This window comes from Hibiscus syriacus, unplaced genomic scaffold (assembly GCF_006381635.1).
Source record: "Hibiscus syriacus cultivar Baekdansim isolate YM2019G1 unplaced genomic scaffold, ASM638163v2 tig00112383_pilon, whole genome shotgun sequence".
Classification (NCBI taxonomy): Eukaryota; Viridiplantae; Streptophyta; class Magnoliopsida; order Malvales; family Malvaceae; genus Hibiscus; species Hibiscus syriacus.
The window spans coordinates 2,476,121-2,497,133 of NW_024063319.1; the positions used below are offsets into that span (position 1 = coordinate 2,476,121).

Sequence of the window (21,013 nt, forward strand, 5' to 3'; positions counted from 1 at the left end):
GTTGGGGGGGGATAGGTGCTTTGTTTGCTGTAGCTATACAACACTGATTTGTTCAAAGTTTAACTGCTTAAGCAAAACCCAGGCTGCACCACCTGTTGAGTGGTGCAGTCAGCAGCACATTGCTTTATCCATTTATCTTCCTTCTCACTCTCTTTGTTTAGATACCTCATTCAGATGGATTGTTGGTTGCTTTTGAATATTTCAGAAAAGAAAGAAAATGTTGCAGCAAAAAGAAGGAATAATTCCTATACAAGGCTCAGTACAAAACAAAAAGGTAAAAAGTAATAGTTGTATTGTCTCAAGTGAATAAAATAAGATTAACATGGACATTATAAAGCAAAGATATTGCCTCAAATCCATTAGCTGGTGATGAAAGGAGAAAAGCACTGTAGATATAAAATTTGGACTATTCCGTACTTGTCTCAACCAAACCCTCTATATCTACATTGTTTGTGTCCCATGATCACATGAAATCTCCAATATTTGTTCACAAATGGACCCTTTTTAAGCAACTTACTGGTTCAAAACAAACTATCGGGGAAGATTGTTGGGAAATAAACGAGAACAAGTAATTTCCCTATAACCAAATTAGTAAGAATGCGAAATAAAAGTGGAAAAATAATACCCGAAAATTGATAACGGAGTTCAGCTAATTGTGCTTACGTCTCCGGACTGCTGCAGATCTTTTACTAAGAGAGAAAATTTACAGGTGTTTACAAAACACTTACTACTCACAAGAAACTCTCTAGTATTGGGAGAAAGAAATGATTTGGGATTTGAGATGATTTTGAAGCTAAATGAGCTAGGGTATTTATAGTTGAAACTTAGGGACTAATCTTTGAAAATACCCTAAAGTGCAATGACTAAAGTGAATTTACCCATTCTTATTTTCAACAAACATCTACCAAACTTTACCAAACTTTAAAAAACATTTTTCAAAGAAACATTTACCAAACTTTGAAAAACATTTTTCAAAGTTGGTTGCCAAACTTTGAACTAACTTTTAACAATCTCCCACTTGAAGACTGATTTTAATCTGTCTTCACACCTCGATCAATGCAACAGTATTTCTGGTCTTGTTATTCTAGCATGCCAACTGAAGCTGAACACAACTTCAGTTTGTCCGTAGTCACCGTCTTGGTCAACATGTCTGCCAGATTTTGAGCTCCACTAATCTTTTCAAGTTTCAAGATCCCATCTTCTAGAAGAGATCGGATAAAATGATATCTCAATTGTATGTGCTTCGTCCTGGAATGAAAAGACGGATTCTTTGCTAGATGGATAGCACTTTGACTATCGTAATACAAGATATTATTTTATTGTTTCTTGCCTAACTCTTCCAAGAAACTTTGGAGCCAAACCATCTCCTTGCTAGCTTACGTAACAGCGACATATTCTGCTTCAGTTGTGGAGAGAGCAACTATCATCTGTAGTTGAGAAACCCAACTCACTGCAGTTCCTCCTAGAGTATAGACATACCCTGTAGTGCTCCTTCTGATGTCAATATTTCCGGCTAAGTCAGCATCTACATAGCCTGTCAGTATCGTATCTCCACCTTTGAAACAAAGTGCTTTGTTTGTAGTACCCCGCAGATATCTGAGGATCCATTTGACTGCTTCCCAGTGTACCTTGCCCGGATTATTCATGTACCTGCTAAGAACTCCCACTGCTTGAGCAATATCTGGTCTGGTACAAACCATGGCATACATTAGACTTCCAATTGCTGAGGCATATGGCACCTTCACCATGTGTGCATGTTCTTTCTCCATCTTTGGTGACTGTTCTTTGGAGAGTCTAAAATGAACACCTAAAGGTGTACTTACTGGTTTAGCATCTTGCATGTTGAACCTGGAGAGTACTTTGTTGATGTACTCAGCATGTGATAACATCAAAGTCCCCGACTTTGTGTCTCTCTTGATCCTCATCCCAAGAATCTGCTTTGTAGCACCCAGATCCTTTATAGCAAACTGCTTCGACAATTTTTGCTTCAAGTGTATAATCTCTTGCATGTTTGAGCCTGCAACGAGCATGTCATCAACGTACAACAATAAAATAATGAAGCTATTGTCGAACCTCTTGATGTAGCAACACTGATCTGATTGGCATCTGGTAAAACCACTGCTACCCATGAAGCTATCGAACTTCTTGTACCACTGTCTAAGAGCTTGTTTTAAACCATACAAGCTCTTCTTCAACCTGCATACCAGGTTTTTCTTGCCTGCCTCTATGAAGCCTTCTAGCTGCCTCATATAGATTTCTTCCTCTAAATCACCATGAAGGAAAGCTATCTTTACATCTAACTGCTCAAGATGTAAATTCTCTGTAGCTACAATTTTCAATAACAGTCTGATTGTAGGCAGCTTCACGACTGGAGAGAAAATTTCATTGTAGTCAATACATTCTTTTTGTTGAAAACCTTTGACAACCAATCTCGCTTTGTAGCGTTTGCTCCCATCGTGCTCTTCCTTGATCCTGTAAATCCACTTGTTGTGGAGCGCTTTCTTGTCTGGTGGTAATTCAGCTAATTCCCACGTCTGATTTGACATAATCGAGTTCATCTCATCTTTCATGGAAGACTCCCACTTGACTGAATCCTCCACTTGCATTGCTTCATCATAGCACTCTGGTTCACCATTGTCAGTCAGCAATAAGTAGTGCAAAGAAGGAGAATACCGTTGGGTTGGTTTAGGAATTCTGGAGGAGCTTCTCAGTTCTGGTGTGCCTGGTTCTTCTTGAACTGCTTCAGGATTGATCTGAACATCATTTCTAGAAATCTCCTCGAACTCAGCAAATTCCTTTGTTTCAGCTTCGGTATTGGAGCTACTTGATTCTACAGTTAATCTGTCTTTGTACATCACATTCTCATTAAAAATGACATCTCTGCTTCTGATGATATTTCGATTTTCGTAGTCCCAAAATCGATAACCGAACTCATCACCGCCATAACCAACAAAGGCACATTTGTTGGACTTAGCATCAAGTTTACTTCTTTCAGCAAAGTCTATGTATACATAAGAAATACAACCAAACACTCTTAAGTGTGAAAGGTTTATTTCTTTCTTGCTCCAAACTTCCTCTGGTATTCTGCCATCCAAAGGAACTAAGGGCCCACGGTTGATCAGGTAAGCTGTAGTGTTGATAGCTTCAGCCTATAGAAATTTGGGCAATCTGGCATGTATCCTCATGCTTCTGGCACGTTCATTCAGAGTTCTGTTCATGCGCTCTGCTACGCCATTCTGTTGCGGTGTCATGGGAACTGTTGTCTCCATCTTGATCCCATTGTTTGCGTAAAATTCTTTGAATCTACGATTTCTGTACTCTCCTCCATTATCAGACCTCAACCGCTTGACTTTCAGACCAGTCTCATTTTCCACCATGGCCTTCCATTTTCTGAAGGTATCAAAGACTTCTGATTTTTTCTTCAGAAAATAAACCCACACCTTCCTTGTAAAATCATCGATGAATGTGGCATAATATAATGAGCCTGCAAGAGATGGAACTAGAGATGGTCCCCACACGTCAGTATGAACCAACTCTAACTTTTCTGCCTTAGGTGTCTTGCCAATCTTTGCAAAACTGACTTTCTTTTGTTTTCCAAAGATGCAATCCTCGCATAGTCCGACATCTATACTCTTTAGATCCGACAGCTTGCCTTTTGACAAAAGTGTCTTCATCCCTTTCTCGCTCATATGGCCAAGCCTTTGGTGTCATAGGTTTGATTTTCCATCAGCATCTGCTACTGCAATGATATTCTCTAAATTTGAGGTTACATAGAGAGTACCAGTCTTCTTACCACGAGCAATGACGAGTGCTCCTTTGGTAATCTTCCATTCACAGCCTGAAAATGTTGTGCTATATTCTTCTCTATCAAGTTGTTCTACTGAAATCAAATTTCTTTTGAGGCCATGAATATGACTTACTCCTTTCAGCGTCCAGGTGGTCTGGTTTGGCAACTTTAATCGGATGTCTCCTTTTCCGACGATCTTCAAGGTGTCATCATCAGCTAGATGAACCTTCCCAAAATCACCACTGACATAGTTCTCCATGATTTCTCGGCATGGGGTGGAGTGGAAAGATGCTCCTGAATCCAAGATCCATGATTCAATCGGACTGTTAACGCTTAGAATCATAGCATCACCTGTATCCTCTGTCACGTTGGCAGATTTTTGTGCGCCGATATTTTTCTTCGGTGCTCAGTAATCCTTTTTAAAGTGTCCCTTCTTTCCGCAATTACAACAAGTAAAATATTTCTTTCTCGTTCTTGATTTTCCCGTTCTGGATTTGGATCTGCCACGATTTGAATTTCTTTCTGAAGTTCTCCCTCTGGACTTCGTGTGTAAGGCTGAGGAGGTTGATGCTTCACCCGATTCTCTTCGTCGAATTTTTTCACTCAATACCAGATCCCGAACATCGTCGAATTTTAATTTGTTGTTTCCCGACGAGCTGCTGACTGCTGTAACAGTAGCATTCCAACTGTCTGGTGGAGATGATAAGAGAATTAAAGCTCGAACTTCATCATCGAATTCAATTTCCACTGAACTCAACTGGGTTGTGATTGTGTTAAGTTCAGGTGTTGTGCCACCGATGCCCCTTCCGCCATCCGCAAATTGAATAATCGTCTCATCAAGTGCACTTTGTTTGAGGCCGATGACTTCTCATACATACCGGAGAGAGCCGCCATAAGACCCGCCGTGGTCTTTTCCTTTGCTATGTTGAAAGCAACATTGCGGGATAGCATCAGTATGATAACTCCGAGGGCTTGTCTGTCGAGAAGAGCTCAATCTTCATTCTTCATGCCTTCTGGTTGCTTTCCTGAGAGAGGTTGATATAGATTTTTCTGGTACAAAAAATCTTCAATCTACATCTTCCAAAAGCCAAAGTCCGCACCGTCAAACTTTTCAATTTTCACCTTCCCTTCGTCTGCAGCCATCGCTCCCACTCGAATCTGGCTTCTTTGGATCGTTCTGACAATTTTTGCGAACCGTCGTGTATTAGAACACCTCCGTCGATAAATTCGTATCGCCGACAAAATTTCACTATTCACGAAATGTACTATTTACGTGAATAGTAATGAATAGTAACCTCGCAAAAATTGATAAAATTCACAACCAAAAGCTCTGATTACCAGTTGTTGGGAAATAAATGAGAACAAGTAATTTCCCTATAACTAGATTAGTAAGAATGCGAAATAAAAGCGGAAAAATAATACCCGAAAATTGATAACAGAGTTCAGCCAATTGTGCTTACGTCTCTAGACTGCTGCAGATCTTTTACTAAGAGAGAAAATTTACAGGTGTTTACAAAACACTCACTACTCACAAAAAACTCTCTAGTATTGGGAGAAAGAAATGATTTGGGATTTGGGATGATTTTGAAGCTAAATGAGCTACGGTATTTATAGTTAAAACTTAGGGACTAATCTTTAAAAATACCCTAAAGTGCAATGACTAAAGTGAGTTTACCCATTCTTATTTTCAACAAACATCTATCAAACTTTACCAAACTTTGAAAAATATTTTTCAAAAAAATATTTACCAAACTTTGAAAAACATTTTTCAAAGTTGGTTGCCAAACTTTGAAAAACATTTTTCAAAGTTGGTTGCCAAACTTTGAACTAACTTTTAACAAAGATGAAGGTGAAGGTGTTAATGTAGATTCAAAATTATTGAAAATTAGGAGGTAGACCCATGAAAAGAGCATTATGGAAGATGATGGTTCCACATTTGGCATCCCTATCAACCCACCATTAGCTGTCTAAGCTTAAGGCCCCATTGCATCCACTTGATCAATGCAATGAATGAATCCACTGTCCTTTTCTTTTGCAACCGAGGAATGGAAGCATCAACATCCTGATGCTAGCTAGCTTTTCACATGTGAATGCAAACTGGACTGTAGGTGGATCCTTAACCAAATTTTCTCCCAATTTGGCTCACGATTTGTAATATTTCATCCCTCAAGTGATTTATTCATTTGTCGGCTTTGGCTAGAGCCTAGAGATGTCACCCGACCCAGACCCGGACCAGGACCAGTTAATTTTTTACTTTGCCCCAGCCCAGACCTACTCGAATTATAGTACAAAATCTTGATACAGGCTCAACCCATAGTCAGATCATTTCCAGCATTCATTAACAACCCATACTTTTTTTCCTCTTATAAATGGGTAAATTAGAGGTGTGGAATGCCAAAACATGAGGCATTGCTACAACTTTGTTCAATAAGCTAAATAAAAAGTAGCTCTTGTTAAAATACAAAAATACTGCCTCAACCCAGAATTTTTTTACATATGGAGCAGCAAAGCTATACCTGCAAATAAATAGCCATCCCATATCTTGACTGAATCTGCCAACAAATCCTGAAGTCTGCACGCTTCTTCATTTAAATCATCATTGCACCAGATGAGACGAAAACACACCATTTATTTCCAAAATTTGCTTTGCTTGAAGTTCTACCACAGAGTCAACAACTGAGACTTGTGGTGAATCGCATTGAATATGAATGTGCCAGACATGGGAACAAACTGTCGTTATAAGCTGCAGCAAACACAAAAATTTTTATTTCATGGTACTTACCAAGTCGTGTAATATGTAAAATCATTTTTCGGTATATTTCTCCAAGCAGACCATGCAAACATAATTTGAAACAGAGCCAACAAAAGTCTAAAATGCTACCTTGATCACTTCTTGTGATGCAATTCCTCCAATGACGGCAGCACAGCATGGAGCTCTGCAGTGCCAAATCGGCACATTTCATCAATAAGGTCCTCTGTCAGTGTTAAACCAGTACAACCCATATCATTAAGTAGGCTAACAGCTGTAGTTTTAAGCCGAGATATATCCTAATCCAATCAACTGCAAAACAATAACAGCATAGTTATAGAATGCAACCTTCAGGTTATGATGTCTGAAGAAAGAAAAAACTACAATGTGTTAGGCTTACCCGTCGAACTGCCCAGGAAAATGGTTAAAGTTTGCAGCATGGCGGTTAACAGCTCTTAGAAGAATATATAATCCAACAGCAATACTGAAACACATAAACAGAAGACCATGTTTTGTACACATCACCATGAATTGAATTGCAAATCAACATAAAAAAAAGTCAACATATTAAACACAATAGTAAAGAAAGGACCAACATAGTCGCTATTACATTACACAGATTATCAAACAAATTAACTTATTTGGTTGACGTTTTGCCTTTCCTAATAGAAGGTGAAACTTCAAAGATTAGAAAAAAGAACCGAAAACAAGGGACATTGCAAAAAGCACAAGCACCAATCAAAGAGCATGTGTTAAGCATTTTATATGAAAGAATCTTCATTTATTATTAACCTATTGTCAGATAAAAGAAAGCTTTCATATATAAATAGAACAATGTCTTTAGTCCAAAAGGAGAATAAAGAACATCATAATAATATTCAGTGAAAGGGGGAGAATTGGCATGGGATGATGAACATAATTTTGACATACGGAAGCATCAAAATTTAAGTCACTGGACCCGTAATCTTCATCAGTTAAATACTTCTGCAGCTCAGCAAGGGATGGATTACTATACTCCTCAATGGGGCGATACCTACAAGCCTACAGAGAAAAGATTAGCAGAGGGACTAACCCAAAAGGGTCATGACTCACTATGATCTCTTTGGAATCATCAATCGTTGCACAGTGTACATCATTCTATTAATTGTAACATAAACATTCATGCAGGTCAGCAGGCAGGATGCTGATAACAAAAACTTATGGCATGAAAATCCAAATTAACAGGAAAAATAATGAAAATAAGACTGGAACAACTAACGGTCTTTAACCTAGATGGAATAAAACCAGATTATTTAATAAAAACCATTCAACAAAGTACGATAAAGATCAACTGAGGTCCTCCTGAAAGTAATACTTGGAGACATATTATAGGCCACAAATACTTTACTTACCTCATCTTCAATTGTTATGAATGATGGCATTTATATCATTAAAGTCTTCTTGTGTCAATAAGGATACATGCAATAGATTGAACCATTAAATAGCAAACATAAAAAAAAGGTAGTATACTTACTTTGAGTTTTCTAGCATTTTTACAAAAGCTTTTCATAGTAGCTTTAGGAATACTATGGGGATCTCTGCCAATTTTCTTAAGAATGTTCCTAACTCGTTCCTCAATAACATGATAATCAGCCTCAGACTTATTCTGACAGATCTTCTGCAAGCTGACATAACACCTGAACAAGAGAATTGATAGAGTTATTATTCTCGATTTTAGAGAAAAGGAATGCTAGAAATTTTGTAGGGATCAATCACTAACTCAGATGAAGATGTCATATCTGGTATTGACCCCTCAAGTGGCACCTCCCCACCACCTTCATTTGCAATAAACTCCTGCATAAAGTTCACAATTGCAGATACTAATTTAGATATTGACAAACTTGTAGGAGCTTGAATAGAATTAAGTTTAAGATAATCATGAAAAGTTATAGCAGGATCGATATTGATTGAATATTCAATAATCTTTAAGAAATTGTAAATAGCCAACGTAATATCATCAAGAATGTCACATGGAAAATGCAGGTTTAAACTAAATGACCAATATCTTATATAGTTGCAGAACAAATAAAGCAAATATCATGGCACCAAAACGCCAGTCAAAATCCCACAACTCTCACACTCGCCACTAATGATCATGCATCAGAAACTTCCCACAGATGGCGTCACTTAAATGAAGAAATCAGACAATAAAAAGTTGAAAAGTAATTCAAATTATTGAGACAGCATCACAACTGAAATTTTATCCAAAATTTTCCCAGAAATATTTGAAAGAGTGAAATGGTTCTGAGAAACAAATCAGCTGTGTGAATATGCGTCTTTGGTAATAAAATGAGAAAAGGACACATTAGCCACCATCCATCATGGTTTTCAGAGAGTCCTCTGGTTCATGGTTTTCAGAGAGTCCTCTGGTTTACAACCGTTCTATACATGTATCAGCATTCAACAGACTAGTGTCCACTATAAGAACAAAGCTATTGGGTGTCACTGCGCACAACACTACTTTAGGAACAGTATCTACAGGAGAAATTAATTATTGAGGTAATAGCAACGAAGGGTTAACTTTTAAATATCAACCTTCAAAGCTGCTACAATCACCCAAAAGTCAGAACCAGTGCCAACTTCAGCATAGTTATCATTAATTATCTGCAGCAAATCTGAACCTGAGATTTAAAAAAAAAAGGTGGGAGGGAATGGTTAAGCACCAGCCGAAGTAGTGTTTGATTTTCCCAGCTGATACTAAATCAACACAGAACACAACTAAACCAATGTAAAGCATACTGCATTGCAATTACAGAAAGACAATAAAAATAAAGTGTCTACCAAATCATACAAAGGATACTTTCCACGCTCAATTTGTTTCACATCAATAAGTTCTTTGCAAAATACATAGTATGTAATGTACTACTATGAACAAAGAGCAAGGTGCCCCAAATCTTTGGCCTTGTAAACATAATGTACAAGATTAAAACCAACTCCAATCTCTTCAGAAAACCTATTATATGTAAATGCCAGTCAGAATTCCAATTGAGGAAAACAAATGATATAAGCTTGCTGCTTAGAGTTTAGAGAATACTCAAATATTTTTTAAGAGCACAATAGGAGTAAAAGCATTAAGAAAATAACGTCATTGCATGAATTATAAAAATCCTTTAACGACATGCCAAAGGTTTCATCCCAAAATTATGGAAAATATCTACTTACCTCCCCCACCAAAAAATATAAAAAATTTGACCGCTGACCATAAGAGGGGAGATTGCATGAGTTCTGGGAGATGAGTTACCGATTCCAAATACAAAAACAAAATGGAAGTTCTATCTAACCTCAATGATGTTTTAACAGTTAAAGTGACATTAGAAATACACAATAGTGCACGGTAGCGAATACAGAAGTCAAACCATGTACTAAGAAAGAAAATAAAATGGAAGATAGATACCCTCTTAACTCATGCCATGGGTTATTTAACCGAAGGTCATCCAGAAAATGGTCAGGCTTTGACTCAATTACAGTGTGTTCCTGCCACAAGCAAACATGAACGTCATATTAAGACATTTCCCCCTTTTTTTGTCTAAATACTAAACTTATGAAAATGTCAAATAACCATTCATATATATGGGCCGGCCTATATAAGAACAATAGAAATTCAAGATTTGTTCCTACCAATATCAAGCTATATGCCTATATCAGTGAGATATCAATGCCATGACCAATGATACATAGGATGAAAACACAAACAACATAAACCATAATATGTTACCTTCACACTGATTCTAACTAAACCTGTAAGGCCGTAGGAGCGAGCAAATATCAACATCACATTTTCTTGTCTACAGATTCTATCAAGCTTCACCATAGACTCTTCCACCAGCTGAAACAGCATGGTTAAAAGGGAAGAAACATAAAACCAGATGATTCTTTTAAGAAACAAAGCAACACAAAATTACGAACAAGTTCACCTTAATTCCAAATTTTCTTCGCACACATGGGGAACCAATAAAACCAGACTAAAAGATAAACAAAAACTTTTTAAGTAACCACTGGAAGCCTAAAAAAGGTACCTTACAGTGAAGTTCATCAGTGAAAGTTCAGAAATGGGAAGATTCCATACCTGAGTGGCCACAACCAAGGTAACTGAGAAAAGAAAGATGGGTTGGTGTCTATTAAAGCATCATGATGCTCTTCAATAAACTTAGCTTTAACAGCATCGTTTAGCTCTTGGAGGAATGAACAAACACACTTGGCTTTGGACTGACCAAGGCTTGAATCATCCACTACACCAGAACAATTCCCAAAATTAGAAGACAAGATCATTAAACCCCAAATTAAAGGACATTAAAAAAGTGAAAAATAAATGGGGGAAACATACTAAAACCTACCCATAAAATTGTTTCCAAGGTCACCAAATTCAACCTTAGATCCATCGACTATAGTAATGCTCCCAACACCACCAAGAACAAGATTCTTTAAAGTCTCAGAACCAGTCGGCCCACAATTTAGTAAACATATGCTCGCTTTCTCGAGAGCCGCTTCCCCTTGTTCACCCAATATACTGCCAATTTTTTAAATGAAAGAAAATCTCTTGATAGTGCAAATGGGCAAAGCAACTTTGAAGAATTATGTGAAACCGATTTTTTTCGAAATAAACGGTTTATTAAAATTTAAATCGAAATCTAATAGTTAAAAAACTGAATGATGTGAAATCGATTTTTTTTGTTCGATTCGGTTTGATAATGTAGTTTTTTCGGTTCGATTTAGTTCATCGATTTTTAATGAAAAATTCAGTTGAAATTATAAATTTTAAAAAAATATTTATGCGGTTCAATATGGAACAAATGAGTTTCATATGAAAAATTCGAACCAAACCGAATCAATAGAATTGATTCTTTAAATCAACCCAAAATCGAACCGTTTAAAGATAAACTCGAGCCGAACCGTTTTATTCGATTCGTGTTAATTTTCTCAATTTTATTACTCAACCATACTCACTACACAGTACGCAAGAGCCAAGGACCCCCAGTCTATGTTTTAATGACAATGGCGACGATGCCAAAACACGTCGTTTCGGGCAGGCCAAAATCTATTAATTGTTGTATTTAACTTTCAGTTAATCACTAGTATTTGATTAATTTTTCGCTTTAATCCTTATTTTTTTTATCAAACAACTTTTTAATGATTTGATCTTTTCAAAACTATTTACTTTCAGGATAAATTACGCAAATAATCTTCTAATTATAGTGTATTATTTTATTAAGTCACTCAACTATTAAAAGTTATAAAATTGTCCTATGATTATAAGGTATTGCTTTGTTGAGTCCCTCGACTATTAAAATTTTATAAAATGGTCACTTGACTATTCATTATGTTCCAAACTCGTCTTTTTCCGTTAAAAATTGACTGTTGTTTGAGTTGAATATTAACATGATGACTAGAATATGATAGTCGTTTGAGATAAGAATTTATCATATAACAACCAACAAGTTAACGTTCAACTTAGACTGCCATCAATTTTTTTAATGGAAAAGGACGAGTTTGGAACATAATGAATAGTCGGGTGACTATTTTGCAACTTTTAATAGTTGAGAGACTCAACAAAACAATATTATTAACAACTAGTTGGTCTAGTGGATGAGACACTAGATCCCATAAGCAAAGTCGATGTTTGAATCTTGACGATTGTGAATAGAGTAAACTAGTTAGGGTCACTCTTGTCTCTAGAATATCAGATTTGAATTAATCGATTAATAGATTGGATACTGATAATTATAAAAATATTATCATATTATTATTAATATAACATTTTATTAGTATATATGTCATACTAATAAAAAAACTAAATAGTATTAAAACATTGTTTAAAAAATCTCAAAATTGACTTCGATTGACACCACAATTCATGTTTTTTAAATTCTTTTATTAATTTAATATTTAGGAAATGATCCAAAAAATTTTAAAATAAAAATTAAACTTTTGTGATTTAATTTGATAGGGTTAGATAATTTTTAAAAAAACAAAATGACCACTCTACCATTATCTCTATTAAATTTATAAAAACCACACTGAATAGATAAACGGAGTTTCTTCATTAAAGATAAATACATGAGTATTTAAAGTCATATATTCAATTAATTTTAATGTAAAAAATAATTTTTTTGGGATGATTTTCATTTTGTAAAGAAAATGGTTAGAATATTTAAAAACAAACAAGAGTTTGTTTAAGTTTTTTTTTTGTAAGGAAAGTGATTAGACATATAATTGAGATGGTCTGGAAATTATAAAGTTTTTGTGATAAATTATATATAAAATCATTTTTAATGACATGTTTGATATTTTAGTAATTGTTACGGGTAAAACTAAATATTGACCTTTTTATTATTATTAATGATGCCCCATCATCAATTTAATAGAGATAATGGTGGAGTGATCATTTTGTTATGGATTGATAATTTTAGTGTCCATTTTGTTACAAATCAATAGTATTAGTTACTAATTTATTATTTTTGAAACTTTAATGAAGAAAACGAAAATTCACTCAAACATTAGTTAGCAATGTTATAGTTTACCCTTAATTTTAAGGTGGTATGACCTAATTGTTTTTTGTTTAAATATTAATAATTTTTTTAATTAATGTATTCAGGGAACAAATTGTTATAGAAAGAAAATTTTGATTTTATTTCGTGAGTTTCCAGCTAGTTCAGGAACTTGGACCAGGAATTACCCATCAGTCTATAACTTAAAAAAAAAGTGGTCGATTCATAGAAATTGTTCCCGTGCTTGCTTGAAGCTTCTCCGAAGCCTTAGCCATTTAGGTTAAATCGATGCAATTGATAGATTTAGTAAATATATCCTCTAAATTATTATAGTCGGGATTTTACAATCCCATTTGCACCTTGAAGCATTCGTTTTTTTTTTAATTTGGGATAAGCACCCAAAAGCCTCCGGAGAATACCAACGATCCATTTACCCAAACCACTGCCCATCTTCTTAAACCGCCTCCAGCCAGTGGTGGCGTTCATCGTCGTCACAAGTTGTTTCACGTCACCTCACGTGTAAACCTCAACCGCCAGCTACCTCGAGAAGCCTGTCGTTCATCGCAAATCATATGAAGATTGTTCAAAAACTAGCCTCGATCTCAACCATCAGTCATAAGTGTATATCACCGCCACCATCATCGTGAGCGCCTGACCATCGTGATTAAAACCCCGTTGAGAGCGCCTTGTAAGCCACCATATTTCGACGTGAAGTTTCATTGGAGATCCTCATCGCCTGACCATCACGTGTTGTTCGCCTCATCGCCTACTTCGTTGAGACCCTCATGGAATTCCGACAAAAATCCAGTCAATTGTGCCTCATCGTCGTCACTTTTCCGTCATTTGCCATTGTGGTAAGCTTTTATTTCTTTTCGATTATTTTATTTGATTTCAGCGTGTTTTCGAACTGATTTTTTATTTATATTGACGAATGATTGGTCAAGGAGTAATCAGTCATCTGAAACAGCCCTCGGCGCCACCGCATGCGCCGCCCATGCGTGGGGCTTGTCCTCCAACCCATAACCTTCTTGAAACTGGTTTGGCCAGACTGAACTAGTCTAAACAAGGTCTAGCCGAACCTTTAGTCCATCCAAACCAACTGATCGAACCGTTGACTTTGATATGACTATTGACCATATCCGTTGACTTTGACTTTGACCATTGATCATCGTTGATCACTGATTTAGACCAAAAAGTTAAATTTTTTCTTTAAAAAATCATATTTTATGTTTTTCGACGTCCTGATTCCAAATTTGAAGTCAGTTTTTACCAAATACTCGAAAGCCTTCGAATTAACCTTTGAAGCCAAACATGCATAATTATTTTAATTAATTTGGTTAAGGAAATTTTAAATTATGGACAAAGACTGATTTATATTATTAATTATGTAAGGTACTCATGATTCTCCCGTCTGTACGTCTGCTCGACCCAATTCTTCTCGAGTTGTTTCTCCGCGAGAGCCCGTGATTACATGTATGGTTCTGTAACTCTGTAAAATACTTAGTTAGTATATTACTCCAATAGTAACTCTATTCTAATATGATCTAGGATCGTGTATTGCTGTAGAGCATAGCGAGACCGGTGCTCAGTAGATCTTCCACACCAACCTAGTTTGCGAGGTGTGTTCCTTATGTTCTTCATATTGATTTTAATATCTATTTTAAATTCTTATGCGCACATGACTTTTATCTGATTTGAAGTATGATTGTCTGATTTGATTTGAATATTGAATGATTTATCTGATCTAAAAGCCTAATTATGTATTACCGACTTCTTGAACGTCTAATTTCTATTTTACTTATTTTAAATCTCTATTTGATTGATACATGCTATATGGTTTTCGATATTTATTGAAAAATAGTTATGCTTGATTTATGATATATTGATTTTACTGGAACTGTCTCAAATTATTTTACTGGGTATTTTTGGGATGTGACATAGATTTCTGCAGGTTCAACCCTAATCAAGCTAGTAATTTCTTATGGACCTAAGGCGACCCTTAGGTGGGATCCTAGGCCCAATGGGCCTAGTGGTAAGACCTTATGGACTCTAAGGTACTTAAGGTGACTCCTTTGCTTTATGTATTGGGTAAGTCCTCAGGTGGCTCATACGCTACGACTAGTGTAAGTCTTTATGGACCCAAGGTCCTCTCTTAGGTTGGCGCTTAGGCCTATTCTCAATGGACTTAAGGTAAGTCCTTATAGATGTAGTTTAGGAAAACTGCATATAGTGTTTGGTTGGAGGGTAACTCTGTGTTTTAAACAAAAACTATATTGCCATTTTTACTCTATAGTTTCTGAAATCATATTTGAAATGTATCTATATGTTTTTTTTCTGCACTTGTTGAAACATACTGAGCTCCCTAGATCACTCCCCAAACTTTTCCACTTTCATATACTTTTGGATAGACACCCCAGACCAGACACTTAGAGGATCGACACATTCGTATCGTATATTATGTTGTAATATTTTTATCTTTCAAACTGCCCTTCTGATTTGTGACATGTACCTATATTTTGTGATACACTGGTTGTATGACTTACTATATATTATTATTGATGTATGGAATTATTTTGTACCGATTATCAGATATTTTGCTTACCCGCGATGCTTTTTGTTTTACAATACCTGAACTGATTTTTTTATATAATTTTATTTATGATTTTACTTGTGATGGTTCATATCTTAAATTAACTTAAATGATTTAATCTTATTGTTTTGATTAAGAATTAAAAGATGTTTAAGATTTTTAAAGTATTGAAAACTTTTCAAAAAATTTTAGTTTTATTATGTTAGATTTGGTCGTATCATATAGGTTGGGTCTAAGGGATTAGAATTAGTAGTATCAGAGCTTTTGATTTTAAAACTTCAGATTATGGACAAGTCCAAAATAAAAACATGGTTTTGGAATATTTTACAAAACCAAGTTATAAATGTCATGTCACTAAATTTTTATGAATTTAATTATGTACGAGACTTCAAATGCAAATATAATCTTAGGTTTTATCTTATGTAGTGAACCTCGAGATTCTCTGAGATGAGCGTTAGGATAGGTCGTCGACCTATTCGTGGGCATCAAATGACTAAATTTGATGACCCGCTAGATGATACGCGTGTAGATCCCTAGCCTCCAATAGACATTTCTACCCCTCGAGCTCCTGTGACACTGATATATCTGCCTCCTACCCCTGGTATAGGTTTGACCACCCCGATTAGAGAAGCGTCAGTTTCTGGGACTGAGCCTACGAGTGTCGTTTTGGATGAGAATCTTGGTAGGCAGTTTCTCCATTGATTCAGGGTATAGTTCGAGCTACAAGCATTACACTTGAAGTTTTCATTGCTCGAACCTTTCTAGCTAATATCGTTATAACTTATAAAGGCCCAACTGGTGGAGCTCAGACTGAGGCAGATGACTGGATTTATAACACTGAGAGACGTATAGATCAATTAAGTTTAGATATGTTGAAGAGATACTTGGGAGCCGTATCTATATTGGATGGGAATGCTCACACCTGGTGGGAGTTTGTAGTGAATAGTGTTCCAATCAATTGCCTGACATGGGATTTTTTTAGAGAGCAGTTTAGGAGCCGTTTCCTAGGAGAGCGATATATGATGCAGAGACGATAACATTTTCAGGACCTAGTTTAGGAAGATATGACTTTTTCTTAGTATGTGATCAAGTTCATGAAGTTATTGAAGTATGGTTCTAGTTTGGTACCTACCGAGAGAGATAGATGTCGTAAGTTTGCTCAGGGACTTAGATACGAGCTGCGTAGACAAATACTGACCCATCAAGATGAGGTGTTGATGTTCTGGTAAGGAGAGCAAAGGATGTTGAAGAAGTTGAGGCTAAGACTCCTGATAGAGATATAGTAGATCGAGAGTGGTCTAGTAGACATTCAGATCTGTTTATGTCCTATACACGTCATGAGAAGAAGACTCGTTCTACACAACTTAGATCAAGAGCAGTCTAGGAGACCTTCAGGTCTATCTGTGCTCCGGTAGGGAGAGAGAAGGATGCTAAGGAAGTTGAGGCTACGAACCATTTGCCCAAACCACTGTTCATCTCTGTTAAACTGCCTCCGGCTAGCAGTAGCATTCATCGTTGTCACCAGCAGCTCCAACATCACCTCGTAAGCAAACCTCAACCACCAGCTACCTTGAGCAACTCTTCGATCCTCATAAATCATATGAAGATTGTTCAAAAACCAGCCTCCGATCTCAATCGTCGGCTGCTGGTGTGTGTCACTGCCACCATCATCCTGAGTGCCTGACCACCACGATTAAAACTCGGTTGAGAGCTCCTCGTGAGCCACCACCGTTTGACGTGGAAAGCTCGTCAAAGTTTTAATGGAGAACTTAAAATCCGACAATGTTTTCATGATTTTCGGTCGAACCAAACGTCTGTTCACCTCACTGCCTACGCCGTTGAGATCCTCGTGGAATTCCGAAACCTTGGATTAAAGTAGATTTGAAATATATGTTGGCTACCGTTTGATTAAAGTGAATTTGAAATATATGCTTCTCTTCAACTAGAATAAAACTTTCATTGTTCAAATCTTTGAAAAAACTCTGAAACCTTGGCGTCTGACACTCAAACAAAAGATAGAGTGATCGGTTCCTTTCTTTCTTTTTTCTATGAAGTTTTGTTTTCTTTCTTTTTCTATTGTGGATGCTATTTACTTTTAACTTCTAAGTATTATTATTTTTGAGTATATTTTTATCGTTGTAAATGTCTCCGACAATAAAATATAAAACTATAATTTTATGATTTAAATCTTCACCTTTACCCATTTAAAAGCGTCTTAAATTTTTTTAAAAATCTTTTTTTTTCAGCATAATCCATATTGATTTATTCTTTGTAAGCATCAATGACAAGTCACTAACAAAATTCATTGTCATACGCTGTTAGCTTTATTATAAAATCTGAATCAATTGCAACAAATTTGAAGGAAACAAGTTCTCGACTTTCACCTGTTGAGAAATCAAGCATTTAACCATAACCTAAAGGCTTAAATGCCCCCTTTCCCCTTAACTATATTATTTATACCGAATTACCCTAATAAAATATATTACGAGATGTTTTGTCCCATCAAGTATAAATCGTTACTCCGTTTATCTCATTCTATCAACTCCATTCAAAACAAATCTGATTTAATATTTATTTTTTATCTGATTTAATAAAAATCAATTAATAAAAATAAAATAAATAATATACCAAAATTGACCCTTATCTCTTTCGCCCGTCTCATATTCACTGTCAAACCCTCCCTTTCCCTTACCCCAACACCTAGCGGTGTTCAAACGAGTAATTCGGTTAACTAATCGAACCGAATTATTCAAATTCTATTAATCAAAATTTTCCTATTAACCGTTAACCGAATCAAATTTTTTCTAAAATTATTTAACCAAACCAAATTAAGTTGGGTTAATTAATCGGTTAACCGAATTAACCGAAATTTATAAATAATACATATTATATATTAAATATTTTTTGTTTATTCGGTTAATTCGGTAAAAATCAAGTTCAAACACCCCTAAAACTAAATAATATATATATATATATATTAAATATTTAATAATTTTGGTTAATTAACCGATTTCGAATCAAATTAACTAAAATCGAAATTTGAAAAAAATCATTAAACTTTTACTGATCGAACCCAAAATTAACCAACCGAAATTTCTGTTCGATCGGTTAATTCCGTTTTAACTGAATAGTGAACACCCTGCCTAGACCTCTGTTTTCCCTTGCTCTTGGCCACTCTTTTCTCAATATTACGAGATAAATCCACATAAAAAGAAGCAGCTGGAAATTTGGGTTCATCTTCAAGTGTTGTTCAAGTCCCCGTTTTCAAAACCAACCAAGAAGAGCAAACTGATAGGGAAACCAATCGCGAAAACGATATAGAGTTCGTAGAAGAACGACGACTTGGTGTGGGTGGTTATACAGGGAGTTTAGTCGAACAGAAACTTAAACAAATCGAGGGGAAGCCCCTGAAGGATCATATAGATCACGATTCGCAAACAAAAAAGAAGAGTACCGGAGGCATCTAGTAGGCCGCTTCAGTTTTCAACAAGAAACTGCAACAATGGAGGCAAAAACAGAAACTCAAAAAGATGAAAAATGGAGGTGGGTCAGTTAGATTGCCAATGAGAAACTCTTTAGGGAGAAGATCTTGTGATATAGATCCGAGGCTTTCATTTGACGATCCAAGGTATTCAGTCGATGAACCATGAGCTTCATGGGATGGTTCAAGTATTTTCCAAGTTACAGTCATGGAATTGAAAGAAAAAGATATCTACAATTTAGCAAGCAGTATTGAACTTTTCTATAATCATGATAAAATCCCACAACGAAAATCCCATATCTGTTTTTACATAATAACTGCATGCATAAAAAAGGAGCAGCTTCAACATATCGAAGAAGAAGATGGACAGCTTGGGTATGTCCGCCAATCAGTCTATGATCGTCATTTCAATATTTGTTTAAGCTGACAAAGATCACAAATTAAACCCGACAGAGGTAAAGCAAGTGCAAAGCATTTCTATCGATTTAAAAATTGGATTTACTTTTATGTTTTTTTTATTATTGATTTGGGGTTAGGGTTTATGGGTTGCACGTGAACGATTGGGGCCGAGTAGCTCCGTGGTTGGAGAATGGTTGGAAAGGAAGGGATGAGTCAAAAATGCTGTTGAAGCTTAGGCTGAGGCATGTGAGTGTCGGGGGTGGGGTGGAGGTTGTGATCTGCAAATTTCCCCCCAAATTTTTAACGGTGGATTGAGGGTTTGCGTAGATGTTGGGGAAAGGGGAGGGTTTGACGGTGGAGGTTGGGGGAAGAGGGGTATTTAGGTATATTATTTATTTTATTTTATTAATTAATTTTTATTTATATAGATAAAAAAATAAAAATAAAAATTAAGGGGTGACGCGGTGTGTTCTGATTAGTCAGTGAAATTTGTTTTTAGCAAAGTTGACGGAATAGAGTAAACAAGATAACAATTTAAGTTAAAGGGACGTTTCGTCCCGAAAAATATTTTAAGGAATAATTCGGTACAAATGATATAGTTAAGTGAGCAATGAACATTTAACCCTAAACTAAATTACATATCATTTCAAATCGGACCACCCATACATCTCTTACACATATTAATACATCTTATCCCCTTTTAGGATGCATAACATTGCAGCTGCTACACACTACTTGAAGTATCAGCTTCTTCAAACTTTTATTGTTTGACACTCAAAATATTCCCTAAGAACATGATACTATAAACAGTTATTTGATTTTTTTTTTAAAGAGTCTAGTTAATTGCTCAGATGTAATGAGTGAAATTTGAATGACCCATAATGCCTTATGAGTTGTTGATAATTCACCTCATCAACCAAAAAAAAAATCTAATAAAAGTGTTGATTGTTTGATATCAATGTCGTGTGGAAAACTTGCTGGAGAGGTGATGTCGGACTCACCATCATAGACAATTGCTACAACGTACCATTGGTTTAAGCAAATATGATTCATGATAAATGATATTATTCATTATATGAATTAAACAGATATGTTGTGTGTTATTATTAGCTGGAATGGCCGGCAAATTTCTAATGCTTTTTTGTTTTTATAAAGTGAAACAAAATAATAATTTAAATATTAAAACGAAGGGTAAACTATACAATTGATCATTTTACTATTTAGCCCTTCTACTTTTACTATCAATCTTTTAGTTTTATCAATCGGACTACTTAACTATTTGATTGTAGTCAATCAAGCCACTAGACGTTTTTCACTGATTTATCATCCGATTCGATCCAATTTTCAGAATTAAGCTCCATTTTTATATAATTTATGTTGATATGTATCTGAGAAATTATTGGAAGTTGAATTGAAGATCAAAGGCGTTCGAATGGAATTTTTATGATCGATCAGTATTGCACGGAAATCGAAGTAATACTTT

The 21,013-nt window shown here is 35.7% G+C and overlaps 1 long non-coding RNA gene and 1 pseudogene across 1 annotated transcript; both read right to left on the bottom strand.

Annotated features, from left to right (window-relative positions):
- Nucleotides 1–6,239: 6,239 nt before the first annotated feature.
- LOC120178918 lies at nt 6,240–7,326 on the bottom strand. Its single transcript, XR_005521565.1, has 3 exons — nt 6,937–7,326; nt 6,669–6,848; nt 6,240–6,530 (listed from the first exon to the last, which is right to left on the bottom strand). It is a non-coding gene; the product is annotated as an uncharacterized LOC120178918 (long non-coding RNA).
- Nucleotides 7,327–7,361: 35 nt separating this feature from the next.
- LOC120178917 lies at nt 7,362–11,071 on the bottom strand (annotated as a pseudogene).
- Between the last annotated feature and the right edge of the window lie 9,942 nt (nt 11,072–21,013).